At 46.6% G+C, this 11,691-nt stretch overlaps 1 protein-coding gene and 1 long non-coding RNA gene across 7 annotated transcripts in view; one reads left to right on the top strand and one right to left on the bottom strand.

Annotated features, from left to right (window-relative positions):
* Window positions 1-4,335: 4,335 nt before the first annotated feature.
* On the bottom strand, window positions 4,336-10,897 carry LOC111844977 (uncharacterized). The gene is made up of 2 exons (XR_002838516.2): window positions 10,584-10,897; window positions 4,336-7,829 (listed from the first exon to the last, which is right to left on the bottom strand). It is a non-coding gene; the product is annotated as an uncharacterized lncRNA (long non-coding RNA).
* Window positions 10,842-11,691, top strand: part of LOC111844976 (myocyte-specific enhancer factor 2A-like) — a 53,223-nt gene continuing 52,373 nt past the window's right edge. For 5 of the 6 annotated variants that reach the window (XM_023813952.2, XM_072717860.1, XM_023813956.2 and 2 more), the window contains exon 1: window positions 10,842-11,024. The gene's annotated coding sequence lies outside the window, so the exon portion shown is untranslated. Of the gene's footprint in view, window positions 11,025-11,165; window positions 11,323-11,691 lie in introns of those variants that run through there. The other variant, XM_023813951.2, reaches the window with a different exon arrangement.

Genomic DNA, 11,691 nt, shown 5'->3' with positions numbered 1-11,691 from the left:
GCTTTGAGGTCTGATCCCTCTGTAACGTCGTTAATCCGCTGGGAGCATCATTACGGTACCGTGCTGCCTGTGTCTACCCACTGCTCTGGATTCTTACGTGTTCATTACCGCTGAGTCTCTAGAGCGTTCTCTGTTTACTGCGAAAGTTACATGTTCACAGCTTCCGTTGGGGGCTTTGCTGTGAGCCGTGTTTCTGTGGGTTTAAATCCACCCCCATGTACTTTGTTGAGCACTTGCCACTGTCCTTCCCCTCCATGCACAGGACATGCTTCATGGAAATGAAATGTCTTCAGAGGCACCTGGATGTGGGGGGGGGATCTCCTGTGGATGTGGACAGGAGCCCAAGGAAAATAAGAGCAAGAGTTCCTGGTTGGACTCGCAGGCTGTGGGCTTGGCGCCCAGCTGTGTGGCACGCTGGCCTGGCCTGGTACCGTAGACGTGGTGCTGCCCCTCCCTTTTAGGGACTCACCCAGGTAAATCGGGGTTAATTCCTACATGTAAGCAAACGCTGCGAACTGTAAGTGAGAGAATTTGGCTACCCCTCCAGCATAGGCATCCCTGTTTGCTCAGGTTGGCTCCAGGTACGATCATGCTGCCGCTTAATTAACGAGCCCTATCCTTCGTATTTCCCAGAATCCTTTGCGGCCTGACTGCCCTGACGGGATCCTGCTCCCCCACCATCCCCGTCTCGCCCGGCTGGCCGTCACAGTGTCATGCTTTTGTTCCTCACAATGGCTAGGTGTGCCCGCATCTGTGCTGTCCATTGTTCTGTCAGTGGGGATGTGAGGGGGGTCCGTCAGACTGGAGGGGCGCTGGACCCCAGTCCGCCCTCAGACACAATGGGGGGCCGAGGTTAGGACCACAGGGAACAAAGAGAATTCACCATTAGCACGGATGTCCCCAATGGGGGGTATGATCCTGCCTGCTTGGTCATGGTGCAGGGGAGTCTTTTGGCGTGACATCTGCTTGATCTTTATTTACACATAAATCTAGAAATTAGAATATAGAATTTATAACTAGATTTGTTTTTACCAGACTAAGCTGATTCCATCTGCGCAGAGATCTGAGGTGATTTTATCATCGCATTTACCTCGGAAGACCTTTATCATCCACGATCTGAAGAACAGGCTTGAGAAAGTGAGGTCGGCGTCCACACCTAGACTGTCAGGCTTGACGAAATACCCGCTGGGTTCATCCGGCGTTGCCCGCTGTAATGGGCCCGGCTGCGGAGCCAAGGAGTACTGGGAGACAGGCAGGGTTTGAATAAAAAGGGGGAAAATCTAAACCAGCTGCGTGCTGTTCGAAATCTGGCAGTGCGCTACGTAGCGTTTGTAACAGCACTCGCAAACATTCGGCCGGGAGGACAGAGGTAGGGAGATTCATTTCAGCTTCAAATTTTCAAATAAAAATCAATTTGTGTTTTCGGTAAGTATCCCCCTCTGGAGCATGTCAGAAATGATTTGTGATTAAGTGCTTTTAGGATTAGCTGTAGGCTGCTGTGTGCCGTTTCCTGATCCCCAATCTCCATGCTGTCAGTCTCTCTCCAATTCTGTTCCTGAAATGGTGAGAAGCTGTTTTGTATAATACTGGGGATTTTAACTGTTTAGGATAACAGGATTTCTGCATCCGTATCCTAAACACGAGTTAAATATTAGCTGGTGCATATTTAGCTTTTTTGCTTGTGTAATAGAAAACCGTTCGAAAGATTTCTGTGAGGTGCTTTTTAAATAGATCAGCACTTAGAGATGGAGGTGAGGGAGAGACTGGGAATCCAAATCCGGCAGCGGCCACCAGGAGTCAAGGAAGGCGTTCAGGCACATTTTTAATACAGTTCATGAGAGGAGGGAGAGACGGGCTGACAGGGAACACGGTAAGCATGTGAGTCTCCGAGACTGTGGGACAGAGAAGGGAAATGATTCCGGAGGTAGCAGGGAGAAGATAAAGCAGACTGGGGGGGGGGGTGGCCCCTGGGTGTTGGAGACCCTGATGAGACTTTGTTCGACAGTGAAACCAGGAGCACTCCCAGTGCTGAAGAATCTCGCCGCGGCCTGAGATGTCTCTGTCCGGCCATCTGGGCCAGGCAGGGCAGGGAAGTCTGTGGAGGTAACCCATGATAAATCCGCTTTAAACAGTCAAGCAGGGAGCCAGCGGCCCCGACACAGGACTGGAAATTCCAGGTTTCTGGAATGCTTTCCCCAGGGTCTCCTGCCGAAGCCAGAGTCCGTTGTTCTCGGTGAGCGAGGGGCCTGAACTCCATCGACTGACTTGCCAGCCGTGACGCTGCCGCTGCTCTCAGATCAGACAGGTGTGGGGTTAGATTTACGGTTTATGGAACACTGTCATTTTCTAATGGCTGTCACTATCTAAAGACGATAACTACAGCCATGCCAATTAAGTCGTGTCTCAAATGCAGATCGCTGTGAAGAAATATTACAGGTCGGAAATATAAACAGCATCATCGAAGGTTAAAGTTTTAAGACTTTTTTTTTTTCCCCCTTCTGCACGCTTTCCTGGCTGTATTCAGGAAGTGAGTAGCAGAAAGATCCTCTAACTCAATGACGCGGCGACACAAGATTTAACATAAACGTGCCGAATTTCAGAAGGTTGCTTCATCTGGGGCATCCATGCAAGGGCAAGTGCTGCCACAAGAGGTACTGCAATAAGTCCGGGAGTCCGACTCCATGCCAAGGTTCCCCTCTGCACGTGGAGTCAGGCTGAAAACATGGGAAACCGGACTGAACGTGGCGTCTGTGGATGAGGGAGATTAATAGCTGATGCCTGTGTTTTAGAGGGCAGTCGAGGAAGGCGAGTCTGCAGTCCCGTGCAGTACAAATTCAGCCCTCGCTGCCAGGCTGCCTGCTCCTTACACCAGCACGGGCGTCTCCTGCCAAGCTGAGAAGCCCTCGCCACATAAATCAGCCCAAACAAATCACTGCACTCTGCTTACCTGATGTACGGATGTATTACCTGAGCCTGGAAGACAGATGCTGCTCGCATGCCCTCGCTGTTTGTTGTGAAAGAAACAGGTGAAAAAGTTAAGATATCAACCAGGGAGTGTGAGAGCCGTGTGTGTGTTTTAACGGGATGAAGGTGTAAGGTGTCAGGAAAGGGGGCGATGCAGCGCGTCACATCACACCTCATTCTCCCCCTGTGATCGACGGTCCCGAGATGACCTTGTCAGCCACGGAATTAAATCATTTTGCTGACGAATGGAGAAATGGATAGTTAAGTCTCTTCTCTGGGCAGGGCTGTCACAGCGTTAAAATAGGGAACAAGTGTTGCATCTCTCAGACAAGAAGAAAGCGTGTCCTCGGGGACGTGGCAGGGGAGAGCGTACGGTAATCCTGTGATAAGAGGAATGACATCTCATAGAATGGTACCTTTTTATTCAGATGGGACAAATCCCCAACTGTTAAACTTAAGTGGGCCGGCTAATCCTTCACAGGACAGAGAGGAGCCCGCTCATTACGGGGAAAACGGCGCCAATACGCACTGATTCAGCAGGAGAGCGTCAGCCGCGATTATCTCACTCGTTTATGCCTTGGGGAAGCGCGTGCTGGAGGGAGGGGGGTCTTGCCCAGACCTCAAAGAAAAGGCAGCTGAGGACTTCGGCCCTGTAGTGTGGGACTTATATCCAGGTATATAAGATTCTAACGGGTCTGGATGCTGTTCAGCCAAATGGCTACTTTAATATTAGTTTAAATACTAGAACTCGTGGCCATAGGTGGAAATTAGCGGGAGAACATTTTAAACTGAATTTAAGAAAACACTTCTTTACACAGCATGTAGTTAGAGTATGGAATAGTCTTCCTGCTAGTGTAGCGGAAGCTAAAACCCTGGGTTCCTTTAAATCAGAGCTAGATAAGATTTTAACAACTCTGAGCTATTAGTTAAGTTCTCCCCAAATGAGCTTGATGGGCCGAATGGCCTCCTCTCGTTTGTAAATTTCTTATGTTCTTATGACTCATATAAAACATGAGATGTACTAGAGTCTGGCTTCTTTAACCAGGCACGTGCCGGAGACTTTGTTAAAGATGCACTACACATTCCAAGGGTCCATAGCCAGCTGTGCCCCACCTAATGTTTACCTTTTGCAAACACAGCCAGCCAGTAACAGGGTCTCTGTGCCTGTGATTGGAAGGTTGCCGGTTCGAGCCCAGCTTTGGCAGAATATTCACCTTCGTGGGCCCTTGAGCAAAGGCCCTTAACCCCCCAGCTCCACGGGCGCTGATGCAGATGGCTGCCCTTCGCTGCCAGGCTTGCTCTCACCTATATGTGTTTGTGTGTCACGGAGAACAAGATGGGGTAGGTGAGAAGAGAATTTCCTCACTGGGATCAATAAAGTGTCATTATTTTTATTTCAGTAAGAACCAGTCATTTCCTCACAGAACTGATGACATCATCACACCACACCGGGGCGTTTGTCCTCACGCCCCTAAAGCCGTATCATGGCCCCTCGGTGCCTTACAGTGTCTGATCACTTTGTCACAGAGTTTTCTTCTCATCAGTTAATGGAGAGAAAAGGCCTGAGGAAAGAATTTAGGACCTCAGCCCTGACACTCTCCCACCTCTCAGCATCATCACAGTAAGTCATTTTCAGTAGTCCTGGTTTGTTTTCCATTTTCCTATTAAAAAGTGATGATTAAAGAAAATCACAACACCCCAGCAAACATCCCAGAGGTGTTCAGATACTACAGTAGACATCTCAGAGGTGCTCAGTGCTCTTTGCAGCTTAAACTAACCAATAAGTAGCCGTTAACATTAGCGCAAGGTTAGTATTAGCCTTAGATTGAGCAGCAGGGGAGAATTCAGGTTGGGGGTAAAGAGCTGCTTATCCAAGGACAGCACCTTCAGACATTAACCCTTTTCATCAGTAATCACTGGGTAACATTCCAAATTACACAAAATCAGGTTTCCCCAATTCTAGTGCTGGAGGGCCATTTTGCAACACAATTTGCAGATTTCTCTGGTCAGACACACCTATGAAACCTGGTAATTAGCTGAATCAGGTGTGTTTGAGCAGGGAAATCTGCAAACTCTGAGATTCTGGCCCTCTAGGACCAGAACTGAGGAACACTGTACTAAATTTTGAACCTTTTTTGTTTTCAGTTCCAAAGAAGCTAAACAGCCTTTTCCTTGCAGGTGACACATACTGATCTCAGGTCTGAGGACGATTTATCAATAATCTTTTATCAATAAAAGGGCCATCAGGTTGCTTTGCAGATGGGCATCAGTCACGTCCCCAGAAATGGCTGGAAGCCTTTCCTTTATCTCATACTCCTGCTAATACTAATGGTAATGGGAGTTGGGGGGGTTGTTTGTGTGACAGCTGTGGCCCCCCATGAAGCTCTGTCACAAAATACACACCGGGGAAGTCTGCATGAATCTGGGATCCCATCCGTCACGCCACTGTCGCCCCCGAAAGGTCGAGGGATGGCAGAGAGGGCAGGATGTGAAGTCAGCCATCGAAAGCCAGCTGCTCTAGGCTGGGCAGGAGCTTTTGATGGAGAAACACCAGAAGACCCCGTGCTGAATATAAGAAGTCCAGTTATTTGCCTGTTGATGTCTTTCTGTGTGCTACTCGGGGCCTGGACCTTCATTTTAATCTCCTGAAAAACACTGAGATGTGTTTCCTGCTACAATGACTTTGTAGATTCCGTAATATTTGTCTCTCCTAGATGCTTTTGGGAATTTGTGATTTAGAACTTTAATCTTTTCCTGATTTTGACTTATTTGCAGGTTCCACTGTTCTTTCTGTCATCCACTTTGATTTTGTTGGCTCCTGCATTTTGACCAGTTTTTTTTCTCAGATTTTCTTTGAATTCTGTCTCTCTTGTGTAGGCCCAACATTTCTAACCAGTTTCTGGTGTTTTCTCTGAAGTCAGAGGGCATACTCTCAGGGTAAGTCAGATGACCATGTTCCTTTTCAGCTTCACTTGGAGGTCACACATACATAGTTCATTATCTGTTCATAATCTTCGGCAAACGGAATTCTTTGCTGTTTGAACTGGGCTCTTGCATAGTTTGGTATCGAAAACGTGTTCTGTTTGATTTCTGTGAACTATCTGCTGATGTCTAGGTTGCTTGAAGAATATATTGGCAATGAAGAGGTTGTTGGATTCGCAGGGTCTGATTAGTCAGTGCTGCTTGGTTCCAGCTTAGCTCGTCCAAGGCTACACCAGCCAACTGAGTTTCTCACCTTCTCACTTCTTACTATGGCATCCCGGTCTCCCGTCGCCAGGTACATATCTCGCTGCATTTCCTGCGTATTTCAGTCTGAATCTGCTCATAGAACTTTAGAATTTTCCTCTTTGTCAGCAGCACTTATCGGGGCATGAGCCTGTATAACTGTCATATTGAAGGGATGAGGGGAAATATCCCTCAGCCGCAGCATTGTATCCAGTTGCAGTCTTTTCAGTGCCCTTCCTGACTATGAAAGCCACACCATTTTTTCTATGTTGTCCAATTTCTCAGTAGCTAAAGATGTGTTCACCTAACTGAAAGTGTCCCAGGCCAGTCCATTTAAATTCAATAATGACAAAGAAGTTGACTAACAATTAAGAGACCACTCTATAAATTTTTTTTAAATCCTGGTTTAATCGTGGTTCTGCTGGCAGAAGCTACGCTGAGCAGCAGGTTGCTTCCAGGTTCAAAATGTCTAAGACAGCAGTACACAGGTGAAGGTGAAGCAGGAGACACTGGGAATGACCAGAAATCAGCCAAGTAAAGGGCAGAAGCGACTTTCTAATGCCAGAGATGACCGTTAACTTATCTGGAGGATGACCTAAAGTAACCTTTAGAAAAAATGGGAAACATAAAGTGTTGTGAAGTGCACTGCTAGGAAAAATCATTACAGGCTTCTAGAAGTCCCATAAAGCAAGGAAGAAGCCCTACATTAATGAGAAGCAGGGAAGAGCCAGGCTGGAGTTTGCACAAAAAAATGTATATTTTACACAGGTTCATATCCATAAATTGAGAAATGAGTGAAACTGAAAATTTTGCCGTGGTCCCTAATTTTTTTCCAGAGTTATATAAGTAGTTCACTTTTGTCTTTCCCTAATGCAGACTCCTTACTTTGGTTCCATTTTTTCCCTGCTCATAAACACCAGCTGGACCCCAAAGGATCGTCGGGTCTCCTCAGTAGTGCCTTCTATTTCAGCACTATATCATTGTTCATTCAGGTTTGTCTGTCATTTTCTGGGTAAGGTACAGAAGTGGTTCATGTTGCCTTCTTCCGCACAGTTTGAAATAGTGTCATTGCCGTCGTCACCACTGTGATCCTCCTCCACTAACACCTCTGCTCTTCTGTATCACTGCTGGCCAACAAGCTGGTGGTAGATTTCGTCTGGCACTTCTGTTTAGACCTGTTTGCAATGGGTGACTGACAATCCTGCCCTGACAAGACACCGTAGCATGAGGAGGACGGCCGTAGGTAACGAAAGAGTAAGGATGGAAAAGGTGGCTTTTATAAGTAGGTCAGTGTCAGGTTGGAGCAGAGAGAAACATCACCAATCAATGATAAAAGCACATGACAGCAGAGGGTGAAAAACTACCCCCGCCCCTTCATGGAAATGTCTGCTGTTCCAGTGCTAAAATCTATGTGGAAAAACTATTTAGGTGTGAATTAATTGTGTGAAAACCAACTGAGTCTGAAAAATAAGTGGAAATGCTGCCGAGGATCCACAATAGGGCTGGAGCAGCAAACAGCGATGGAGGAGCCAAAAATCCTCAGTTCACACTCACTACTTAGAGCCCAGATGGCGTGGAATGGCTTGGAATGTCCTGGCAGGGCTCAGCGCTGGGTGCCTTCTGACAGGAAGATGTCTGCACTGCCCAGGACCCAGAAAAAGGAGACAAATCACATACAGTAAATGGATGGGAATCGGCTAGATAACAATGATGCAAAATATAATTGACTCAACTACTAACCAGATAGCTGACAACTCTAGTTTAATGGCTAATTCTGAGCCTGGGATGAAATGAAGACTAATAAAGCGTAGTTATTAAGGATATAGGCTTGTTCAAATTACCTACACTAGTGGCCAAAATTGTGGCAACACCTAGCATTTCTGGCATTACACTTTAAAAATGACTACACGTATACTGGCGGTAATGTTTATAAACAATCAAAGAATATTACAAATATAAATTGGATGATTAAATAAGTAACTCGAGCAACTATTAAAGTTCTGCAATCTCTAAAATTTGGAAGTGTTTCCACAATTTTGCCACCAGTATGTGATTGATACTGGTCTGGCACCCTTCCTAAAGGTACTTAATCTGCTCAAGTGAAATGAAAAACTGTACTGATGGATAAAAAGGCATCAAGTAAGCAAACAAAACTCATATTTGAGTTGTTTTTTTGTGTTGGCAGGTGGGGGAGTGCAGGCAAACTGAGTGTGTCAGGCAGCATGGCGTCATTGGCGGGCTTCTGAAAAGAGGCAGAATCATTTATAACCATGGCAAAGAATGTCAGGAAGCCTGGGGTGGGGCAAAGACACAAGCCGGGGGGATCTGGGGACTTTTAGGGAGAATGAAGCCTGAGCCCACATTTGTGCATCTTCTACTTTCTGTTTGTGTGGTAAATCCATCGATCTGACCTGGTTCCCATTGAAATAAACCAGGGCTGAGATTATTTTTGACTGAGTCCTTTGGACGTGGAGGTTAGAGGAATCCCCATTAATGCTTTACCTACAGGCACATCACAGATACTGACAGAAAATGCCTGTCGCTGTCTGCTGCTGAAGCAGCGACAATATAATCTGGCATCATGTCAACTGGAAAGTTTCTAAGAATTCTGGATTCTCCCCCATGGGGAAATTGTTACAGTTTTCCCATGGAAAATTTCCCCCCAGCAGAGAAGAAATGCTGTATCATGGGACAGAGGGGGGAATCATGTGGCTGAAACAGCTGGGAAATACAAGGTTCCCATATCAGAATTTTTTTTTAACATCAATAAACAGTCAACAAAAATTGTGAGGAATACATAAAAACCCATAAAAAGTAATAAAACAAATATCTTCGATATAGGTAATTTTCCATTCATGCCAGTTTGGGAGGGATGCACTTCTACTTGATAATGTAGTGATTTGCCAGGAAGAAACCATAGTGAGGCTTGAACCCCACCCTCCCAAACCACCAGCTGTGACTCCCAGCTACAAGATCAAGAACCCAAAGCCCCTTAGTGGGGCTCTTAGGTTCAATACAATTTAAAAGCCGTTGTGTTCAGCTTTCTTTTTTCATGACACTCCAGTACAGCAGGTGGCAGTAATGTAACCCATTTAAAGACGACTATAAAGCTTAACGAGGTGATCTATCAACGGACACATTTTATTACCCGTAGTTTGGCAAAAATGAAAAGGCAGCCATCTTCCCACATCAAGGTGTTTGTGTATTCTCTCTATTATGCCTCTTTGTCTGTATTTATACTTATGACTGCTCAGCCTACTTTTCACAAAAAGGCCTAAAAACATTTTTTTAAAAAATGAGCAAACCTGATCAGCAGAGCAAAACTGCGTAGTCACGGCTGAAAAAAATCATGCTGGAAAGTTATTTTATTGTGCCGGAGCCCAAACTGACAACTGTAATGAGAACTGTCTACTGGAAACACTTCAGAACCTCAGTCCATTTCGGTATCTCAAAGCCATCCTTTCAGCAGATACTTGTGTTCAGCCATAAGGCTGCGAGCAGGTGTTTTGTGTTTAGTTGAGTGTGGAGTTACAACCCTTGCCCAGAAGCTGAGAAATGTAATTTCACTGACAAATGTTCAGCCGCAGGTACCAAAGGTCACTGCTATTAGCTTGCGTTATTAATGTTCTCAGTGTTTTCCCACAGGTGACCCTCTGTAGGACAGGGTGTTTCCTAACCCTACGACAATCCAGGAACATGCTATTTGAAAGGTATTTAAAATTCATGGTTCATTGTCTATTAAGTCAAACAGAAAGAGAATATTTACTATGCAATACACTAGCTAGTGAGTTATGTGCTTGTGCTGCAGATCACATGTCTGAATGGATGAGATTATTCTGCTAATCAGCCCTGGAACAGCGGAAAATGATCAGTGAGGGTCACTGCCCTACCCGACCACAGCAGTGTGGCTTGTCTCTTCACCTGTGACCAATATCTCCACACACATAGCGCACACAGTGAACAAACACTGAATGTACACACAATAAATACACATACACGAACACGTATTCACTGTACAAACAGTGAACACACATAAACACACTGAATGCACACATAATGAACACAAACTTACATATGAACACACACAACAAAAACACAAACACAGTGAAGACATAGTAAACACACACTTAACACAGTTAATACACAGTAAGCACACACTTACATGTGAACACATACTATGAACACAGTAAAGACACACTTAATGCAGTAGCGGTCGAAGGCCATGTGACCCCAGGCAAGCTTCATCGTCGATAATAGTTATCGGGTATTAGTGTTTAGTATGGCAGCGCCCCCTCAGAAAACGCCGCCCTGGGCTACTGCCCATCTTGCCCTGGCCAGGATCCTCCTCTGACACAGTGATACACCGTGACAACGCTCAGAGCGCTCCTGCTCACCTAAGGCCGATGACGTCATGCCTCAGCTAGCCGCGTCCTGCGCAAACTCACGGCCGAGTCCCGTTTTCTGCCTAGTCTTCAGCGCTTGTACTTTAAATAACAAATCGCGTACTGTTATTAACCACATAAAACAAAAACCATATACACATACAAATAATTGTAAAGAGCAGTTATCCCGATAGCGAGACTAAAGCGCACTGCTCCAGCCAAAGTGCTAGGCTTTTTAAAGGGCCGGCGGCGAGCGCTGAGGGCTGCCCGCCTCGCCCGCAGCCCGTCAGATGAAGGGAGGAGCCTCGCAGTGACAAGCGGCTGCTTCTTCCTCACTTTGTCAGTTCCCTAAAAATAGACGCCGAGCGGCTGCGAACGCTCGTCCGCTGCGCTGTGCCCGCTGGAGTCACCCATACGCGCTGACCCCATCCAGCCAGGGACGGGGGAGAACGGGTAAGCGGCGGAAAATAGCAAGGAAATCACACATAGGGACATGTCTGTGTCAGGGGGAGGGAGGGAATGAGGGAGGGAGAGAATGAGCTGGAGGGAAGCGGGGGAGCAGCGATGTAAGCAGCCGATGCGATGTTACAGTAGTGTGATGCATGTTACCGCGAGAGAGATGCGTCCCTGCTGCACGATCCTCCGCTTTTACCGTAAATGTAATGTAATGTAATGTCATCCATGGAGAAACTGGCCCGATGTGGGACGGACTCAGTCGAACCGGACAGCGCTCGTTTCACTCACTTTAAAGGTTCGCGGCGGGGCTTTTGCTCCCGTGTTTGTGTCTCTATTAACTTTACATTGTCCGGGATGAGTTTGATGGCTCTCAGTGGCTGCCTGCCTACTTTTCGCACGATTGCGTAGTTCGGTGCTGATGAAACTTGTTTGGTGGGACTAGTGTAAGGACGCGTGTTGGAGCACCCATTCGGTAAAGGGCGCAGGACGGGCTGACAACTGCGGGAAAACGCCCTCAAGTCCGTCAGCTGCAGCGCTCGCATCAGCCTTTAACTGTATCTCCGCTTTAAAGACCCGAACCTTTTTGAAACAGTGTTCCGTATGCCAAACTTTTCAGTCGTATAAGCTTCTGAACACCCAATGAAGAAGACTTTTATCTTAGGCT

Source organism: Paramormyrops kingsleyae, chromosome 11 (assembly GCF_048594095.1).
Source record: "Paramormyrops kingsleyae isolate MSU_618 chromosome 11, PKINGS_0.4, whole genome shotgun sequence".
NCBI lineage: Eukaryota > Metazoa > Chordata > Actinopteri > Osteoglossiformes > Mormyridae > Paramormyrops > Paramormyrops kingsleyae.
This window is presented reverse-complemented; position numbering and strand designations above follow the sequence as displayed.